Source organism: Coenobita brevimanus, chromosome 39, assembly GCF_032717465.1.
Source record: "Coenobita brevimanus isolate Jiangsu-jjx chromosome 39, ASM3271746v2, whole genome shotgun sequence".
Classification (NCBI taxonomy): domain Eukaryota; kingdom Metazoa; phylum Arthropoda; class Malacostraca; order Decapoda; family Coenobitidae; genus Coenobita; species Coenobita brevimanus.
This window is the reverse complement of record NC_136992.1, coordinates 29784480-29803035: the sequence shown is the minus strand read 5'-3', so window position 1 is coordinate 29803035 and position 18556 is coordinate 29784480.

The following is an 18556-nucleotide window of genomic DNA, read 5'->3' as shown; positions in this document are numbered from 1 at the left end:
TAGAAACTGTAAGAGTTAGAGGTGAAGATACTGGCAGATAAAGATACAGAAAGAATGTAGGACAGTAATTGATGGCCAGTTTATGTTGATTCATTATTTGACCTGAAGATTTTTGTTATATATTTAGCATTTAGTAGTTTTTGGAGCTTATAAGGTTTGGTTTTTTGGGTCATTAGAGGCAAATATGTATACGGTAATGATTTCTACCATTATTTTATGTTGTAGGTTATGGTAACTGTATAAAATTGCTTGCAAGGCTGATTACAATTGAGTTTGGGGTTAATAGCCAGATTGGCTATTTTCTGATCAGGAGGGCTGATAGGAGGTTGGTGAGGGATGTTAAAGTTATAGGGAGAGAAAAATGTGTGCAGCAACACAAATTACTGATAATTGACATGGTGCATAAGGAGCGGGTGGAGAAGAAGTGGACCTATGCACCTAGGAGGAAAATAAAACAATTGAAAAACTAATTAGTAAGAGATGCTTTTTATAGCTGGATGAGTAGAGTGTTGGCTGAATGGGAATCTGTTGACATAAGTGTTAATGAACTGTACAAAGCTTTCAAGAACAATCTCCTGAGAGTTACTGATTTAGTGTATGGGTGGTCAAGGGACCCTCCAAGACATAAGGTAACATGGGGTGGGATGAGGGTGTATAAGCTGCAGTGAAGAAAAAGCAGACTCATGGGAATGGAAATGGGATGGTAACAGAGGGCAACACTTGGTTTCTGAGCATAGGGCTAGAAAGGAGGTATACAGGGCAAATCTGAGTCACAGAGACTTGATAGTACCAAAAGGAAAACTGTGGTAATTAAGATGGAAAACCATATGAAGAGGGAAAACTGGGATGTGTGAAGCATAATGAAGGACAGTGATAACATAAAGGCCCCTGGAGAGAGCATAATACTGTAACTAGTTGCTGAATGAGGAGTTTGACCGAAACTTGGAAGGTTTGGAGTCAGTAGATCCATATTTTGTTCCATAGCCTTTGATTGATGTGCTGCTGTGTGCAGGGCAATAGACAGGATATAGTTTGAGAAGGTAGCAGGTGTGTCAGGGTTGACTGCTGAAGTGTTGAAGACCTCAGGAGATTTAGGAGTGGGTTTATGGTAGTTATTGATCTGATAAATTTGATTATATATGATATGTTGTCCCAGGCTGCAGAGTGTGATTGTAAATGTGTACAAGGGGAAGGGTGATGCCTAGAAAAGAGGAAATTAGAGTGGCATAAAATCTTTTGAACCTGATAATGAAGGTAATTGAGAGAGAGTTCTAGAAGTTCTGATAAGCAAAAGAGTGAATACTGATGAGATGCAGTTTGGGTTTATGCCAGGCAAAGGGACCACTAATGCTGTATTCATTGTCTGACAGTTTCAGAAAAAATACATAGGAAAGGAAAGGGATCTGTACTTTGTTTTTGTTGAGTTGGAGAAGGCCTTTGACAGTGTCCCTAGAGAGGTGGTGAGGTGATCAATGAAAAAACTTGGGATTGAGGAGTGGCTGGTTAGAGTGGTTTTGGCTATGTATGTGGGTGCTTGCACCCAGGTAAGAGTGAATGGAGATTTGAGGATTGCATGATTGTTGGGTGCATCAGGGGTCAGTCTTGAGCCCCTTACTGTTTATCATGGTGCTTGAAGCTCTCTCATGTGACTTCAGAATTGGATGCGCATGGGAGATTTATGTTTGATGACTTAGTGTTGATTGCAAAGAATGAAAGGGAGGTGGAGGACAGATTTAGGAAGTGGAGAGATGGTATGGGGCACAAGGGCTTGAGAGTTAAGGCAGATAAAACAAAAGTGATGGTACCTATGGCTGGTGGTAGTACACTTAAAGCAAAGGGAGAGTGGCCATGTGTGGTTTGCCACAAGGGCATGGGAAGTAATTCCATCTTGTGCAGTATTTGTGATAAGTGGGTGCATAAGAGATGTAGTGGTATTAGAGGTAAACTGGAAGATAATGCTGATTTCGTGTGTGAGGTGTGTCGGGGAGAGCACATGGAGATTGTCAGGCGTGAATGGATTGATCATGCTGGTGTGTCTTTTGAGCGTTTAGAAAAGTTTTGTTACTTGGGAGCTGGGATAGAGTGAATACAAGAGATTAACATTTGAATACGAGTACTTGGAAATGTCTCTGAATACAAATACAAGGAAAACTGACTTTGAATGCGAATACGAGTACTTGAAGAAAGTATTCATGAATGCATTCATGAATACTCATTGTTAAAAAGACGACTTCTAGCTATTGGTCAGCCCAATACCCTACTAAAGTTATGCAGTAGTAAGTGACTTCATAATTGGTGCCAGTATTCAGTACCTGGATATCAGACTTATCCTATATATAACAGTAGAAATATATGCTAATGCTTTACTAGTACGCTAGTTACAATGGGTACACAGCATATCATGGTATGCCACGTTTCTAGTAGTCTCGTCTTGTAGGCTGCACTTTTCTTTTTCAGAGTTTTAAAAATATTTTTAATAATGTCACTTTTATGTGAAGCAAATGGTGTTATTGTGCAGCTATTTCAAATTTCATGATAATGTGGCCAACTGGCCAAGAAGACTTAATGAAAGGCAACTGAAAAAAAGAGATTTTTTTTATAAATTTATGTAATGCATGAAAACTGAAAGTAAGTGGTAAATTAAGAGAAAAATGGTGTCTTGAGAAAATAAAGTACAGTACTGTATTACTTTTTTATGTACTGTATAACATAAAATTCTGCATTTACTTCAACCACAAAGCAAAGTGCAATAGTATCATACTAAGGTAGATGAGAACACCAAGTGCATAGAAGGGACCTGTTTTTTTCAACTTTTCACCTAGCAGGCTTCCTCAGGAATAACACACAGTGGTAATGTTGTGACTTAAATAATCCAGGCCGAGGAACTCATGACACAATGAAACAATGAAAACAGAATCTTATCAGTGTAATTGGGCTAGTCAGGCTTCCCCCTAGTTAATAAGTACACTATGCTGGTGGTTTGGCCAATACAAAAAAATCCCTTGTTTTGGTTAAAATTATTTGCCATGATTAACGGATTTTAGATAGGGGAATCTGGGGGACATTTAACTTGGCCAAAATCCCCAGTTATATGGTTACCACCAAGCGTAGTAAATGGTTTCCTGGGTACAGGGAACCATTTGGCTCATCATTCAGTGCAGAGACCACAAGGCGTCCTTACACTGAGTTAGTGGGTGATGGGTGCCCCCATCTACCACAAAGATAGAGCCAGGATTCTGGGGGCATGAATGATGAGTGAATGGTAACGTGATCCATTGAACTGGGCAGACTTGGGCTGTCTGGACGTTGCTACTCCTCACCCTGCGCTAGGGTGGGAAAGGAGGTCTGGATGATGATGATGATGGTTAAAATCATTAAGTATCTCTATATAAGCAGATTCATGACACCATCCTTTGTATGTCATTTTCATATCTGGTGAACTTAGCGTCCTCCCAGTCAGTTTTATCGTCAGTATCCCACCTACGTCTAACAATTGCATTATTCATATTTAACCTCTTAACATCATATTTATGTTCACTTATTCTTTATTCTACCCCAGAAAAGTTTCTCGTGTACAGTATATGATTGTTCACAGTCTTTACATGGCATATGATAAGCCCCGGCCTTACACTATCCCTGTCTGACCCCCTGATGCTTAACCAGCCCCAAAATTGTGGTGGAAGCAGTCCTTACCATTCTGTTCCAGTCCCAGACATCATGCGTGAAACATTCAGGGACACAGAATTGTTTGGAAAAACATTTCTTCTATTCAACCCCATACACCCTGTTCTCTCTTTAATATCAGTGGCCTTTCTTGTTGTCCTGAGGATGAAGTAGGAAGGGTAGTTTAGGTCCGTGAAAGTCTTGTAAATGAAATCGTGTTCTTCCAGATACTCCTCCGAACAAATCCTTAGCTCTCGAAGATAAAACCCTATGAGGACATCTTGTTTAGTTCTCCTGTTCGTTGCAGAATAAAAATGCGCGGTCATTTTTGTTGGCCATTTTTCTCAAAACTTTGAACTTTAAATTCTCATCCTTAATTAAAAGTATATCCAGATATGGCAATCTCTGGTCATGCTTTGTGGCAGAAAATGAATGCCATCCTCTACTCTATTTAACCTATCCGTAAGAGCTACAAAATCTATTCTACGAGGTATTATCACCATAACAACATCTGCATACCTACAGTGTACCATGTCACTTCTTTAGGAACAACATTATTAAAACCATTGACCTCTAAATGTTCTAGAAGTAAATTGGCAAGGATAGTACTGAGCGGGGAACCCATTGCCATCCCAGCCCCTTGTGTATAAAACGAGTAATTGAAAACAAAGTTACGAGAAGACACACAAATCTTCACTAGTTCAATAAAATCCGACACAGGAACAGGTAGTACATCATCATTACCAAGAGTACTACACAATACATCCAACGCCTTATCAGTGGGCACGTTATTGAATAAGGATACTACCTCAAACCTGGCTTGTTGCTTGTCCCTGATGCTTATTGGTTTAATCTTAATACAGTCCCCAGAATGGTTCAAGCTGCAGCCACTGATTGTACCTATTTTTCCATAAATTGTCTTGGCCAAAGCTCCTGCCAATTTGTGTAGTAAAGTTCCCACTGCTGAGACAATGGGACATACTGGTGCACCCGGTTATGGTTTGCCTAAGCTCCAACCACCCAACGGATGTAAACCCAACCCAGTATTACCCCATCAGGAGTGTAGACGCTCAGAGCAAGCATACTCGCTCTAGGCAAGGTGAAGCTGGCCATTTGCTTTCCTGTGTGGTATTATGTCAGCAGTAAACCCTCAGATGTACACTCACCTCAAAAAGTATTGCTATTGCAATACTCCTTATCTGTGTGTGTGTGTGCATGTGTGTGTGTGACAATTATTTTATGGTGAAAAAAAAAATATATATATATATATATATATATATACAGTACATGTATACAGTATATATATCTCATCTCATCTCATCACCCCGTTTGAGTGTCCACTGCAGGACTGGCCTACCCCTACTGAAGTGGGGACAATACGGCCAACGTATCTCTACAAAGTGGCTTAGGCTGTCTGGTAGAGATTGTATGTAGGGTGAGAAGTGCTTGTAAGTGTAATTGTTGTGTTGGAGTGGCTTTGGATCTGTGTGTAGTCTGTGAACCAAGTGTAATCAGCCCGCGCAAGCTGACTGGGTGCAAGCATACTTTATAGTATGCGACACTGGTTCAGCCACAGCACCCCTGGTGTCCGTCAATGCAGTACGTGGCCAGAAGAACGCTCCCAAAGTTTATTACCCTGATGGGGCGCGAACCCTCGTTCTTCAGTGTGCGAAAATGAACACTTTACCACTGTACCACAGAGGCTCCGTATATATATATATATATATATATATATATATATATATATATATATATATATATATATATTATTTTATATACATATATATATATTAATTATTTTATATATACTGTATATATATAAATATTCATTCATTCATTCATTCATTGCCAGACGCCATGTATCCCAAACAGGGTGGCCAAGGGCTTAGAGTTAATTGTTTTACAGGGAGGGGCACTAATCCTCCACCAACCCCACTTGACACGTAGGGACAACGTTATGCCAACAGCATCTGGTGTTCCCAGGCAGTCACCCATCCAAGTACTAACCAGACCCAATGTTGCTATATATATATATATATATATATATATATATATATATATATATATATATATATATATATATATATATACACACACACTGGTATCTCATCTAATCCTATGTTGCCCCATGAGGAGCGTAGGAGCCCGGGGCTAGGAAAGTTGGTCCTGGCATTTCAGATGAGAGTGACCAGCCTCACTCATCCCTGAGTGGCATTACGTGAGCAATAAACCCCAACCACCCCTTGGATATAAACCTTCACTGGCTCAATCCGATTGGAGCACCTTTATTACCCACTAAACCACGTATATACATATATATATCGTCACCCTCATAAAGAAACTGCCTAAGTCATTTTTTCTACTTTTTGGGAAATTGAAAAAAAAAAAATCATTTTCTTAATATTCAATGACTTTGGCAGAAACTTGACGCACATTTTAGACCACTCACACCCTAGACTTGGCAAAGGCAACTATACCAATAGGTGCACCACATGATGAAGAATTGTTTTAGGCCAAAATCCAGAAATTGCCAAAAAAATGACTTAGGCAGTATCTTCATCAGGGTGACTCTCTCTCTCTCTCTCTCTCTCTCTCTCTCTCTCTCTATATATATATATATATATACACACACACACACACACACACACACACACACACACACACACACACACAGTATATATACCGGTATACACACACACACACACACACACACACACACGAGTATATAAACTATTGCTAACCACTCAGCAAATATCCGACAGTCCAGACTTTATTGTGTGTGACCCTTTGGCATAGAATTAGAAAGACTCTGAAAGTATTCCACACTTTAGTCTTGCATCCACATTTTCTTGGTGGCTTTTGTCAGGTGGGGTACATAAGTATCCTGAGAATTAAGGCTCTGCTTCATGTGTGACCAAGTATTTTCAACTGGAATCAGGTCTTGGATGTTCTCTGACCAATACATAGTGTGAATATTGTCATCACTTAAGCATGTGAGTACCTTTTGTACCAAGGACACAGTGCCCAATCTATCATAAAGATGTTATAACCATGAATGTCATAAACTGCATGCCAATGCTGTTATCACACCTGCAGATATAGGTTGCTGTTCATTGAAACATACTGTGGGAGGAAATACAAACTACTACTTCCCGTAACACCAGTAAAACAGGCCCATCTCATAACATGGTTTGGGTTTTCCATGGTTTTCCAGGTTTACTGATGGTCATCCCTGTTGACTGTTTGTTTATTTAGCATCACTCACTCTAGCACAGTGGAAGGAGCTCCCATTGTATCACATGATGAGCACATGGTGTGCAGGGGTGATATTCGTGGTCAGATTCAAGATGGGCCTTGTGCATTTTTTCTGGCATCATGGCAACAGGCCAGTTCATCTCTTCTTGAAGATGATGTTGAATGATGTGATGTGATGTTATTTCCCAGGATATCATAGTGGTTTCTTTGTAACTCTTCTGCTATTATGTTAGGGGTCTTGAGTACGTCTCATCTCAAAAGAGTATTTGTGACCTTATAAGTCTTGTGTGGTCAACCAGAACATAGATTTATTGGCAGGAGTTAACAGCTGGCAGTCAGCTTAATGCAGCCTTCAATCTGCAGTGTTGCACTTAGTCTGACAGCTTCTTTAACTTGTAAAGTATGGATTCTGACCATTTCCTCACATGACATGATTCTCCCAGGCATCTTGAGCAAGGACTGGGAAAAAGTAGGGGGATCAAAAAAAAAAAAAAAATAAAAAAAAATAAATGAACAGGGCTAAAACAATGCACATGCACCCTCCTGTGATGTGAACTGCACAAACCCTGAAAGCTTGTGGCACGCAGAGTATGACAGTGGATCTGTGACAGTCACCAAGTACTGTACAGTCAAACATCAGTTGTTGAGTTTCAGGGGAAGAGAAAGAGAGAGAGAAAAAATCATTCAAACCTTTGGGGACTGTACAAATGCGATGGATAAGTAGAAGGAGAGAAGGGCAGGAGGAAGCAGTCCATACAAAGAGGGTAGAAAGGTTGCAAGAGGATGAAAAAAAAGTCAGAATATAAAAAAGTGGCAGAGGAGCAATTAGGTAAATATGATGAGCAGATGGGGAAGGAGGAAGGTGTGTGCAAAGTATTCACAGAAGAAATCTGTGTAAGATAAGAGGTGGTACGGGGGTGAAGAGAGGACAAAAGGGGGTGCAAGGAACAGCATGGTGGAATGAAGAGGTGAGACAAGCCATGGCTCAAAAGAAACAAGCATATAGTTAGTGAATGGGAAGCAGAGGCGTGGAGGAAGTTGAATGATGGAATAGAGAGTTTTATGTAGAGAAGAAAAGAGGTGAAATAATAAGTGAGTAAGAAGAGATTGGATAAGAAGTTTGGAAGGAATTTGTAATGTGGATGGAATGTATGAAATTGTTCTGGAAGGAGGTAAAAATAGACAGGGTGATAAAGAGGGTAGCAGGGGAGTTAAAGATAAAAAAGGCGGATCGCTAGTGGAGAAGGAAGGAAAAGCGAGCAGATGCAGAGAACACTTTCAGGAAATGTTTACCATAGAGAATGAAAGTAATACTGGTGAGTTTCTTGAGTGTGTGTTTGTGTAAGAGTTTTGTTATTTAGGAGACATGCTATGTGCTGGAGGTGGGGCTGGAGCTAGCTCTGTGGCTAGAGTGAGGAGTGGTTGGAAGAAGTTCAGGGAGCTGTTGCCTCTTCTGACATTGAGAGGACTCTTCCTCCATGCCAAGGGATCTTTGTATGTGGCATGTGTTAGGAGTGTAATGCTGTATGGTTGTGAGACCTGGGCAGTAAAGGAAGAGGATATCCCTAAGCTCAAACATACAGAAATAGACAATGATTAGGTGGATGTGCAGTGGGTCCTTCAGTGCAAGGCCCAGGGGGGCTAGGTTTACAGTGGAAGAGTTGAGACGTAGGTTAGGACTGGAGTCTATTGGTGTTGTGATGAGGAGAGGTAGATTGCAATGGTTTGGGCATGTGGAGAGGATGGTGGATGAAAATTGGGTGCAGAGAGTAAGATATGTTAACGTTATGGGTGGGGTTGCGAAATGTAGACCGAAAAAGACCTGGGACGAGGTCATTGAGTGTGACCTCAGGGATAAGGAACTGAATTGGGAAGCTGCCAGAGATAGAGTAGAGTGGAGTCGCCATTAGGTGGCCAAGGCCGGCACGTGCAAGCGTGTTGGAGCCTTTAAAAATCAAATGAAACAAAACAGGGAATGGCTGAGAGGAGGAGGGTAATGAGAAGGGATAAGGAAGAGATCAGTAGGATGGAAGTAGTGGAAGCTATGAAGAAAGTCAGTATGGAGAAACCCCCAAAATTGATGGAGTGTGCGGTGAAATGCTGAAGCACGGGGTAGAGATAGTAGTAGAATGGATATGGAAGATGTGCAGATTGGCCTGGGAGGAAGGTAGAGTCTCTGAGGATTGGAAGTTGGGTATAGTTATTCCCTTGTACAGTACAGTACAATGGAAAGGGGGAAAAGAAGTGTGTGGTAATCACAGGTGCATTTGTCATCTTAATGTACTAGGAAAAGTATATGATTAGGATACTTATTGATAGAGTTAAGGAAATAACAGAGGAATTAGTTGGAGAACAGGGAAGTGTTAGGAAGGGAAGAGGTTGTGTAGATCAGATATTAATCCCAAGATGTTTTCTGGAAAAGCTTCTAGAGATGGGAAAAAAGTTTTATGTAGCCTTCATGGATTTGGGCACAGCATATGACAGAGTGAATAGGCAAGGAATGTGGAAAATATTAAGAATATATGGAGTAAATGGGAAGCTGTTGAATGATATGAGGAGTATGTATGAGGGGGCTAAGGCTGCAGTGCATGTGGATGGTGAACTGAGTGAATTTTTCTATCTAAAGGTTGGATTGAAATGGGGATGTCATGTCTCCATGGTTGTTTAATTTGTATATGGATGGAATTATAAAAGAGATGCAAATAACTCTGTTTTCACCGCTCTCACCCTTGACCTGTGTCTTTCCATCAGGGGTGAGACCAGCGTGTTAACCCATGGAGGAGTCCGGTACTACCCAAAGGTTCCTTAGTGAGAGGGGAAGATCCTGCTATCTCAAAACATGATGGATGCAGGGGCCCTATCTGTAGCTGAGGCTGAGTGGCTGAGATCTCCACAAGATGTCACAAGGTAAGTTCCAAGCTTCTCATCTATATGTTAAAGTGGGGATCACAGTACAGTATTGTCATGCAACCCCCCCCCCCCAAGTTATTCCTTTCAACCATTTACTGTCTCACATTCTCCATCAGCTTTGCATAAACAGTGTCGTTCATCACTGCAACTCCATGTAGGGTCATTTCTTTTGAGTGTGTTGTGTGCCAGTTTATCTGTGTTGCAACATGCTGTAACATAAAGAAACAGACTGTGAAAATTATAAAATGAAAGGAAAACGACTTATATTTATGCAGAGGTAACCAGCACCCATAAAAACCAAATTATTCGTGGTTGACAAACCTAGTCAGTACCTGGTGTGACTCATTTGAAATTAGCTTGTTTTGTGATTGAATGTATTAAGAGAAATACTTTGAGATGAGATGGTTCGGCCAGTTGGAAATGATGGAGAATGGGAGACTGGCCAGAAGAGTGTATGAGAGTCAGGTATTTGGAGAGAGGCAGAGAGGGAGACAAGGATGAGATGGAGGGATGGAATGGAAAGATATATGAGACAGTGGGGTGTGAGTTAGAGAAAGACCAGCAAAATAGCAGAAGACAGGGCAGTGTGGAGATTTATTTGTGGTCACCCATTATGGGATTAAGGCATCTGGCAATAGATGGGTAGCTAGACAGATATCAGATGGGTTAAAGCAAAGGACTACTGTAACCCTCCAGTGTTCCACAAATGAACCTCGGTTTCTGTTGCATATTTTCAGGGTATAGGTACTGTACCTGGAAAAAATATATATATATACACACTTCAGCATTAGTTGGCTAAATAATTCCCAGCAAAGAGATCTCAGATAGATGGCTTAATCTGCACTTAAGAAAGTAAAAATGTAGACATTATATATTTTTTTCTCAATCTTTGCATGTTCACCATGTCATATAATTTGGGAATTTTTATGTTCATCACATAAGTTGAATGTTACAACAGGGGTTATAGTATTAAAATATACATGAAAACAGTATTGTGATGGGGATTGGCAGATTGAGATGGTTTGGGCATTTTGAGAGAATGGATGATGATGATGATTGGGTGCGGAAAGTGAGAAGTGTGAACGTCCAGGGTTGGTTTACAAGAGGCAGACCAAAAAACACCTGGGACAAGATCTTAAGAGTGTGACCTCAGGGATAAGGGACTGAATAGGGTAGCTGCCAGAGATCAAACAGTGTGGACAACCACCATTAGATGACCAAGGCCGATGCATGCAAGCATATTTGAGCCTTTATAAATGATACAGGACAGTCTTATTACACTTGCCTATATTATTGTTCTGTAATTAAAACAAATATAATAAACGAGTATTCTTACTTTTTTTATGCCATTAGTGCATTAAGGGGTAAATCTGCCAGGAATCCCCCCCCCCTTTTTTTTTTTTGTACAAAGTGCTTTGTATTGAGAGACATTAATTGAACCTTTTTTTTTGTTATTATTATTATTATTATTATATGTGAACCCTCTAATGCAAGAGTTAAACTGTTGCTCCCAGTCCTTCATGTCTGCAACAGGTCAGCTCTGGAACTGTCTTCCTCTGTATTTCCTGCTGCCTGTGACCCCCAGTCTTTTAACAGTGTCTCCAGGCATCTCAAAATGAACGAATCTTGAATTTGGATCTTTATTATCTTGTTTATATTTATACTTGGAGGGAACAAGCTTGCTGGCTTCTAACCTTTGGTTCCTTCTTCCTGCATTAAAAAAAAAAAAAAAAAAAAAAAATGTCCCTAGATGGTACTGTTCTTGCAGCCACTAGATACTTTTATCACCAAGTAAACTTAGTCAAGGTTCAGAAGGAAAAGACTAATGTGTAATATATATTTCAGGCACTAGAGTTGCCTGTAAGCTGTGGAAACTGCATACAAAGAGGGGGAAGGGGGAGAAGAAAGCCAAATTAATACCATATTCAAGGTTACTTTCATCCTGCCATCTGCCTCCACTCTGGTAAGTGAGGGTCTAATTCTGAGGGGTGATGGGATTTTTTTTTTTTTTAATTCTTTCCTCGTTCATAGAGTTTGTAAAGGCTCCACCTTCCCTGTAACCAAAAAATGATGTAAATAATATGCAGGACATTAAGATGTAATGCACAAAACAAGTTTCCCAGGAAGAGGTGCTAAGAGGCCTCGTAAGCCCAGAATAATATGGCCCAATGTTTTCTTTGTATAATTTTTTTTTCTATTTTATATATGGTGTGAGTTAGAGGGAGGGCAACATGATGGCAGAGGACAGGGCAACACTGAGGCCATTTGTTCATGACATCCCCCCTACCCTGCAGGTGTAGGACTGTCAGGGTGTAGACAGTTATTATTAGTATAATTGTTGTTATTATTACTCCCTGTAAAACAATTAACTCTAAGCCATTGGCCACCCCGTCTGGGATACATGGCGTCTGGCAATGAATGAATGAATGATTATTATTATTTTTTTTTTTTAATTTATTATTTATTTTTTTTTTTATCTTTACACTATGATCGATAGATAGAGATAGATATGAGCCTGTTAAAGTTCTTTTTCTCCCTATGAAGTAGATTTGCCACTTTTCCCAAAGCTACGGTAGTAGTTGTGGCTCCAGGCTTATCTGAAATGGGAACTCAGTGGACTGCAGACATAAAGTTACCCTTCTGCAGCAGTCCACCATCTTCCTCTCTGGAACTAAGGAAGCACTTGAGGGACTATAACCAGGGAATTGAGCTAGACAAATAATGTAAAATGGATCAGTACATGTCAGGTCTCATGTACTAGTTGTTGTGCAGGCCAGAGTGACCTGTCTGAAGTCCACCATTCTCCTGGTGGAGGATAGGGATGGGATTGAGAAATGTTAACATAATCAGACAGCTACCTCCCCCCCCTCCCCTTCAGCACCATCACTATAGGGGTTAATTAAGATCTGTATTCAACTCCTTCTCAGACAGAGGGTTGAATTATTAACAGACCTGAGATAAACCTGCCATAGTTTCAGAGGCTACCTGTATTACTTGTGCTGCCGCTGCCTGTGGGGTGGGTGCTGCCGCTGCCAGTGGGGTCAGTGCTGCCGCTGCCTGTACTGCCTGTGGGGTTGATGCTGCCACTGCCTGTGGGGTCGGTGCTGCCGCTGCCTGTACTGCCTGTGGGGATGGTGCTGCTGCTGGCTGTGGGGTGGGTGCTGCTGCCCCTGTGTTTTCACTCACTACACAGTGGCCTCTAACCTTTGGGGAAATACCTCTATTGTGCTGTACAGCTTCTTCTAGTCTTCAAAGCATATCTACACCTCAACAACTGTGACATTGAACCCAAGCTACTGCTACCACTACAACTACTACAGCAACAGCCACCCTTCAGAAATGTGAGTTGGACATTTTTTGGTTCATCCACCTTGACTTGGCAGAGATTTATGTCCTTTGGCAGCCTGATCCTCAAAGCTTAGAGGCAGAGTAAGACAGGGATAGCAATGTTGTTACTCTGCATCCTTTTCAAATCACTTTTAAACCAACTTGAGGTGGACAGAATATATTAACAGTTGCCCTCCTACTTACGAAATTTTTATTGAGAATCCATCACCCATCCATGGGTGGGAAAAGGAGTTAGGGTTTATGATGATGATTATGCTCAGTGGCAGTGGTAGGCTTCATAACTAGATTGTTTCACCGCTAGGGTATACAAGGCCATTTAACTTAATCTAGGTACTCATTTTACTTGCTAATCAGTGACAATGATGATGATAGTGATGACAACGGTAATGGATGCTGCATAGGAGTAGGATGCTGCATTGCCGGGAATCAATCCCTGGCATTAACAGACTGGCAGCATCTAAGGAATAGTTTTAACCACAAGGACTAATAAAATCTCAAGCAGGTAAGTCATGAATCTTGTCAGCAACAGTAGTTTATAATTCAAATGCTCGTAAGTGGGAGAGCGACTGTCTTTATTCCAACTAACACCAGATGGTTTTATTTAACTGAGAGTGATGCGTTGGGGTCTAAGGATAATAATGATCTTTAACATATATTTATTTATTTATTTATTTATATACATTAGTCTATACTCAATTGTCATAGTTCTTTCTCCTTAACTTGGCCCAGGGTTTGTCCTTTCACCAACTTTATTCATGTAGCTCAATGGTCGAGTAACACAGTACTACAGGTCTACATCCTTCCCATTGCACTTCTTCATGACTAGCATTCTTTTTGATGAACTGTTGCTGAAATGGCAATTTTATGCCAGGTTAGAGTAACAAGAGTATAGTAAGCAAATTCCCTAGGTATACCATTAACAGTTCTTAAACCTTTCCATTGCACGTCTTTATGATTTAGCGTGTCTCCTTGCTGTGCCATTACATCAACTCAGCATTATTTCAAATTGATAGGTAGATAGACAAGTACACAGATAGATTGATAAACATTACACAGATACACATACATAATAGATTGCTAGATAAATGGTAGGTAGATAGATATATTATTAGAATTTTGAGATAGAAGTGTTCTCCAGGTTAGTTTTTTCTGCCCCTGACTGCTAGTAGAGTATTTCTCTCAGTTGAACAATGTCTGGTGTTAGTTCAATGAAAGTGGTTTGTCTTCTTTGTGGCTTTGGTGATTTTCTAACATAATTTCTTAGCAAGCCTCCTTTGCCACCTAAAAGACATCCCAGTTAATTATGCATATGATTATTGATTTCTTATTATTATTTTTTTGATGTTTGTATTGTAATTTTGTCAGATGAACAGTGGACAGGTTTTTATAGCCTGTGGTTAGCCCAGTTGTTTCATTTCAAACTAAAGATTGCATACTGCACCAGTATATATTGCAAGCTTCCAAATCTGCCAATCAGTTCTTCAGCAATCCTCCGCTTACCAATATACTTTTTCACTCAAATTTCCTTGCAGTGTTATCTGTGTTTGAGATTATTCCTTGAACTTTCTTAGGTCCCTGCTGTGTTTTTCGTTTCAGTCACCCACACCAACCGACCTTGCGATGTTGTCATTGCTCATTATTTAAAAATCTTGGCCCTATCGATTCTCCCATGTCTGTAATTAACCTTATTGTTCCGTGAAAGCTTGTGAAGCAGGAAAAGCAATTACATTATTCGTAGCATCATTTAGAAATTAGATGTACTTTTAAAAATATGCTGAAAGTTTGAGTAAGGTTAGGTTCGCAGCAAGTGTGGTGTAGGAACGACTATCATTAATGAGATAAGGCAGTAGAGTAATATACTGTACAAGTTATTACAATTTTATGTTGGCAGTTCGAGAGCTAAGTCTGCATGTAAAAAGCGCCAAATCAGACTGAGAAGATTAAAAGTTTTAGGCCGTCAGTGATTGAACGAAAAGTTTGCATCTAGAAAATAATAAACTTTAAACGTTTCTTGCTGAATTAGTTGTGATTTTACTGTCGTGTAGCGTGGCCCCAGGTCCCTTTGTTATGAGTGGGGTTTTCGGAGATTGTGGAATGACTGGGGGGTTGGGTAATCATTTTCACATTCCACACAACCCACTTTTGTGTGCCATGATATATATCGGTTACAACATAGGTATGTGCGGGGCTCTGGAGTTCTAATTTTTGATAAAGGGAAGGGGTCCTCATTGCAAATGTTGGAAGGATAAGTGGCCCACAGGTGGATGATTATATAAGTAAACATGCACGCAGCCCTTGCTTGTAAGAACCACGTTGTGCCCGTACAGTAAGGGGGCGACATGCTTTTTGAGGGGGTTGCTATCACGGTTCTTTTGTTCCTTTATTTTTTACAGCCCACGCAATACTTCAGTGATTGGGTGTTCGCCCTTAAGTGGATATTGCAAGCCGGACGTTGCACACTTTGTTCACATCTATGAGATGCTGGACCACACATTCTCAGCCACCCATTCATTGACCAATTTTTTGTTTCCCCTTTTTGCAATGGGACCTGGGACTGAGCTACTGCTGGATGTAATACCTTATGGGCCCACATCCATCCGGAGCGCCATAATTCCATACACCACCATATGTCTGTCTAGTTGTATGTTACCACCAAATGTAGTAAATTATATCCTGGGTAGCAAGAACCCACTCTGGCTTGTCACCCAATGTAGTCATGAGATGTCCACTTTGGTTAGTAGTCATATCAAACCACAAATTTCATTACCTCCCGCTGTCAGCCGAGGTGAATGGAGACATCTTTTCCAGATGCAAATAAAGTGATTAAGGTTAGAGACAACTGGCCAGCTGTATGCTGCTGCAGGCTATAAAATGTGTATAAAGACTCCTGTCCTGAGCACGAGCAAAAGTATGTAGACACATCTCAGCCGGCTGTAGCAATGGAAAGTGTTGTTTGAAATATTTTATGTGGTAAGGACTGCGGACTAAAGTTACTGTTCCTTCAGAGTCCACCGTACTCCTTTAGCGGTGTTGTAAAGGAACAGAAGGCTGTTAGTATAACCTGATGGCTTCAGTATCTGATTATTACTATATGAAGGTGTCTGTTCCAAGCATCAGCATAAAGAGCAGGAGAAGGAATGTTTGAATGTTACTCGTCATTTGGGGAAGTGTGATAAATATGAAATACAAGTTAGTGCTGGCAGAGTATTGTTGCCATACTTTTGCACCTGCCTGTACATCACAAAATGGCACAGTAAGTTCTGGTTATATGCCACAGATGCCAAAAAATACAGGGTGGTCCATATATAGCATGTCTGATCTTCATGTGTTTTGTCCTTGCTTTTCAAACCATACCTTACCCCATTCTTATGTGGGAAGAAGAGGTTAGGATGATGATGATGATGATTGCAATGATGAGTGTATTAATAATGACTCTGATGATGATCATTATAATGTTTATAATGATGATTGATGTGGTGAACGGCTCAGTCAGCAGTACCTGTGTGTACCATGTATCATTTTCTGTTTCCCATGACCCTTTCTTACATTATTGTGATTGCTTGTGTACATCCATTGTTTACGTTATTTTTTTTATAAAGCAATCAAACATCTCTTGCTTGTGCTTCCAGTATATAATTGCATAAAGCTCACTCATTTTAAGTAAGCAGAGATTATTGTCCCTCTCCATCCTTTCATCTGTCTGTCTGTTGCCAGACACCTCTGTTCCATAAGGAGTGGTCACAAACAAATTGTCTCCATGCCACTCTATCTTCTGCCATTTGACCACCCTACCTCCAGATCACACACCCCGCCCTCATATATCTCTCCACTTCATCCGTCCATCTCAGCCTTGGTCTTCCGCTCCATCTCTCGCATACACTTTTCTAGTCAGTCACTCATTCTCTGCCCGCTCTACATGGCCAAACTATGTCAAAGCATCTACCGGCACCACAACGCTTCTTTACTTCCTTATTTGCTTGTCAGCCTGTCCATAAAACTCCATGCTGCGTATTTTATTTTTGCTCTTACTCATGACTTGTGTCCGTCCAACAGGATCCAGGCTTCGCTTCCATGCTTACTTCCACTCCCTCCCTCATATATCTCTCACTCCATCCTTCCATCTCATCATTGGTCTCTTCCTTCTCCCTTCCCCCTCCACCTTAATCACATACACTTTTCTAGTCAGTCTTTTATTCTTCATCCTCTCTAACTGGCCAGACTATCTTGGAATATTTCTCCTAACAGCACCACAGTGCTTCTTTACTTCCTCATTTGTCTGTCTGTTCATAAAACTCCACACACTCCTCACTTCACTTCCACAGCTCTTACTCTTGACTTCTGTCCTTCCAGTAGGATCCAAGCTTCACTTCCATGCTCACTTCCCTATTCATTATCACTGTTTTCAGTGATCCAGCAACCTTTCTACCTTACTGGACCCTTTCAAGTGCTTCCATCCCTACTCCATACACTACTTAAGTACTTAGATACACTCTCATTCTCCATTTCCTCACCATCCAGTCTCACTGTTTGCTGTAACTTCATTTCCCATAAAGACCATAATTTCTCTACATTCACTTTTAGATTCTGTTTCCTACATACACTCCCAGAGTCATTCATCAAGCCCTTCAATTCACATTCATCCTCACTTAATACAGTAACATCAAGCAAGCAACAGTTCAGGAAGTTTCCACACCTTACCCTCTCTCATTAGACATTCCAGAATATTTATTTCTCTACCAGTTCTCTCTCTTATAGCTCCATTCATTTACAAATTGAACAACCACATAAACATGACACAAGGAGCTTTGACACAGGCATGACACACACAGACATGAGATTTTTGTCCTTATGCAGGTTTATTTCCCATACATCACTGACAGAATAATACTGTGGCTCAACATCCTTTCCATAGCACTTCTTCATGACTAGTGCCACTTTACAGTATTGTTTCAATGATAAGTTAATGCCCATTAAACATAGTTGAATAGCAGTAGCTTATTGTGAATGGCGTCAAAATACCTGCGTCCCCCATACCAGCAGACTGAGCTGACAACACACTGTATTATATGAGCAGCCCTGTATTGCATTAAAGTGAATTGTGGGCTGCTGTTGCTGTGGTCATGTATTCTTCTGTAGTAGTGCTGTAACCAAAGCACTTCTCTGATATAGTGTCAATTTCATAATTTTTCCGGTACAGTATTTGTTCTCTGACCAAGCAAAACAGTGTCAGTTGTTTTGTAGCTTATCTCAGCATGATCATCTAGCATCTGGAATTAGATGTTGCTAGATGAGCTGATAACTTTTGCTAAGGATATAGGCCTATGCATGTCATTTTCCAAAGTTGACTGCTGTTAGTAAGATGTGCACACATCTAAAAAAG